General features: G+C 34.8%; 1 pseudogene; it reads left to right on the top strand.

Moving 5' to 3' along the window:
• Positions 1-710: 710 nt before the first annotated feature.
• Positions 711-2,862, top strand: LOC128528208 (extracellular calcium-sensing receptor-like; annotated as a pseudogene).
• The last annotated feature ends 702 nt before the right edge of the window (positions 2,863-3,564 follow it).

Here is a 3,564-nt window from a genome sequence, read left to right as displayed (position 1 = left end):
TGCAATGCATAAACATAAATTATGTTATTTATGCATAATTGTAGATTTAACCTCAGAGAATTTCGCTTTGCTCAGACCATGATTTTTGTAATTGAAGAAATCAACAAAAGCACTAGTTTGCTCCCAAATATTTCAATTGGTTACAGAATTTATGACAACTGTGGCTCAAGAGTGTTATCTATGAGGGCAGCCATGGCTTTGCTGAATGGTCAGGACTTAACAGCTGATGATTCTTGCTTAGGACAGGCAGTTGTACAAGCCATCATAGGGGAGTCAGAGTCTTCCCCTACTATAGTGCTTACAAAAACTACAGGGCCTTTTATGATCCCAGTGGTAAGAAATTATAATAATTATTTAATAAATAATTTTTGTAATAGTTACAAAATACACTTTAAATATACATGAGAGAAGTATCGGTTCTATAGAACATTGGCTGAAATTAAATAAACTGAACAAAACAATACATAAACTTTAGTTTCAAAGGTATGTAAGATCCAACAAAGCACACATTATTTATTTTATCTTTCTTCACGCAGATAAGTCATGCTGCCACATGTGACTGTTTGAGCAACAGAGACGAGTATCCCTCTTTCTTTAGGACCATAGCAAGTGACTACTACCAAAGCAGAGCATTGGCATATTTAGTCAAGTACTTTGGCTGGTCTTGGGTTGGAGCTGTGAACAGTGATAATGACTATGGAAACAGTGGAATGGCTATTTTTCTGAAAGCAGCCAAAGAGGAGGGAATATGTGTTGAGTACTCTGAGAAGTTTGACCGGTCAGATCCTGAGCAAATCAAGAAAGTGGCTGATATTATCAAGAAAGGCACAGCCAAAGTAATTATCATATTTCTTGCCCACATTGATATGAATATTTTAATAGACCATCTTATTTTAAAGAATGTTACTGGCTACCAGATGATTGGTGTTGAAGGATGGATTACTGCTGTTAATCTAGTAACACCAACAAGTTACAATATTTTGGCTGGGTCCATTGGATTGGATGTGGGAAAATTGAATATTGGTGGTTTTGCTGAATATGTTATAAAAGATTTTTGGCAAAAAGATTTCCCTTGCTTTCATGCAGAAGAAAACAATTCTCAAACTGAAAACAACTGCAGGAAATATGATGATATGATTCCATTTAAAAACTACAATGAAGATATATCAGAATTGAGATATGCAAATAACATCTACAACGCCATTTATGCTGTGGCCCATTCTCTACACAGCCTGCTGAGATGCACAGAATACCAGATATGTGAGAAAGACAAAAAAATACAATCATGGCAGGTAACACAAAAACAAAAAAGCTATGTATAAAACTAATTTTATTACAAATTATTATTAGTTTTTTTTCCATTTAAAGGTCCGTCAGTCTCTTAAAAAAGTAAATTTTACCACCAAAGTGGGAGAACAAGTTTGGTTTGACAGCACTGGTGCAACAGCTGCGAAATACGATGTGGTAAACTGGCAGCGGGGGCTCAGTGGTGAAGTGCAATTTAAGGCGGTGGGCTATTATGATGCCTCTCTACCAACTGGACAACAATTTGTCCTTAACAGTGAAGATATAGTTTGGGCTGGAGAGATACAAGAGGTATGAATAATTATATGTTTTTATTAAATATAATAAATATTTAAATAAACATCATTCTAACCTTTATATTAGAAGCCAAGGTCTGTGTGCAGTGAGAGCTGTCCTCCAGGCACGAGAAAAGCTGTTCAGAAAGGAAGGCCAGTTTGCTGCTATGACTGTATACCATGTGCTGAGGGAGAGATCAGTAACCAGTCAGGTAATGTCAGCATTACCAAATTTCAAAGACAGTTTGTTAATTGTACAATTTGTATAATCCTCCTATTATTTAGGATACAGTTCCTGAAAAATGGAGTTAGTAAATGAAAGCATAAGATGTTTATTTTTCTTCCTAATAAACATAACCGTGATTATTTTGCAGATTCAATTAACTGTGAGCAGTGTCCAGGAGAATATTGGTCTAATGGTGAAAGAGATAGATGTGTGTTAAAGGTCATAGAGTTTCTTTCATTTGCAGAGATTATGGGGATAGTATTGGTTTGTTTTTCTTTGTTTGGAGCAGCAATAACTGTGTCAGTAGCTATTTTATTTCTAATAAAAAAAGACACTCCTATTGTTAAGGCCAACAACTCCGAGCTGAGCTTCCTGCTGCTGTTCTCTCTGACTCTGTGTTTCCTCTGTTCACTTACATTCATTGGACGGCCATCTGAGTGGTCCTGTATGCTGCGCCACACAGCGTTTGGGATCACATTTGTCCTCTGTATCTCTTGTGTTTTGGGCAAAACAGTAGTTGTGCTAATGGCCTTCAGGGCTACACTTCCAGGCAGTAATGTCATGAAATGGTTTGGGCCTCTACAGCAGAGACTCAGTGTACTTGTCCTCACTCTCATACAGGTCCTTATTTGTGTGCTTTGGTTAATAGTTTCTCCTCCTTTTCCATACAAGAACATGAATTACTACAAGGAAAAAATCATATTAGAATGTAATCTGGGCTCAGCTATAGGCTTCTGGGCTGTACTGGGTTATATAGGACTTCTTGCATTCTTGTGCTTTGTTTTAGCATTTCTAGCTAGAAAGCTGCCAGATAATTTTAATGAAGCTAAATACATCACGTTCAGCATCCTCATATTCTGTGCTGTGTGGATCACCTTTATTCCTGCTTATGTCAGCTCTCCTGGAAAATTTACTGTAGCTGTGGAGATATTTGCAATGTTGGCCTCTAGTTTTTCGTTACTATTCTGTATATTTACACCTAAATGTTATATTATTTTATTTCAACCTGAACTTAATACAAAGAAACATATAATGGGCAAAATGGCATCCAAATGACAAATAAAAAAGTGTCAAGTCTGTAGCAGTAGTCATTTTTAGTGGACTGAATGTTGAAAGTGGTTATGTGAGTGGGCTGCATGGATAATGTAGCTGTTTTAAAAAAAATGAAATAAAAAATTACAATTTTGTAAGTTACAGTCTTGGAAAGAAAACTAGAGAGTTAAAACATAAAAGTTAAATAATTAGATAAAAAGTTAATTCATTTTAAATGAATATTATTGTCACAGTTCAGTTATGCACAGTTAACTTTTACCATGTTAAAAACAGACTATCCGATTGTCTATAATTGTCTATATTTTAGACAGCTGGTTTAATACTAAAATTTCAGTTTATTTTTTTTTTATTTTTATTTTTTTTAGCAATTTCGGAACATTTTATCAGATAATGTTGATAAGTAACCATAAAGAACAAAAATATTTTATTTCATATATGTCAGAACCTCCTGTAGTGAATACAATAGCTTTGTCAAACCTACGGTATATGGATTACAGAAAAAACTGCTTATGTTTGACACTTAATCAAAACTCAAAACTGTTAATGGTCTCTCAAGAGAACCTCTGATTCGAGTAACCTGGTTTGCGAATGTTCCACAAGTCAAGTGATTATTGTTGCTACGTCTGATTGGTCCCTTATGAAAAAAAACATAGCAATATATTGTAAAATATAATGCAATATATATTAAATAATTCACTCACCTAA

The sequence above is a fragment of the Clarias gariepinus genome, chromosome 7 (assembly GCF_024256425.1).
Source record: "Clarias gariepinus isolate MV-2021 ecotype Netherlands chromosome 7, CGAR_prim_01v2, whole genome shotgun sequence".
Taxonomy (NCBI): domain Eukaryota; kingdom Metazoa; phylum Chordata; class Actinopteri; order Siluriformes; family Clariidae; genus Clarias; species Clarias gariepinus.
This window is presented reverse-complemented; position numbering and strand designations above follow the sequence as displayed.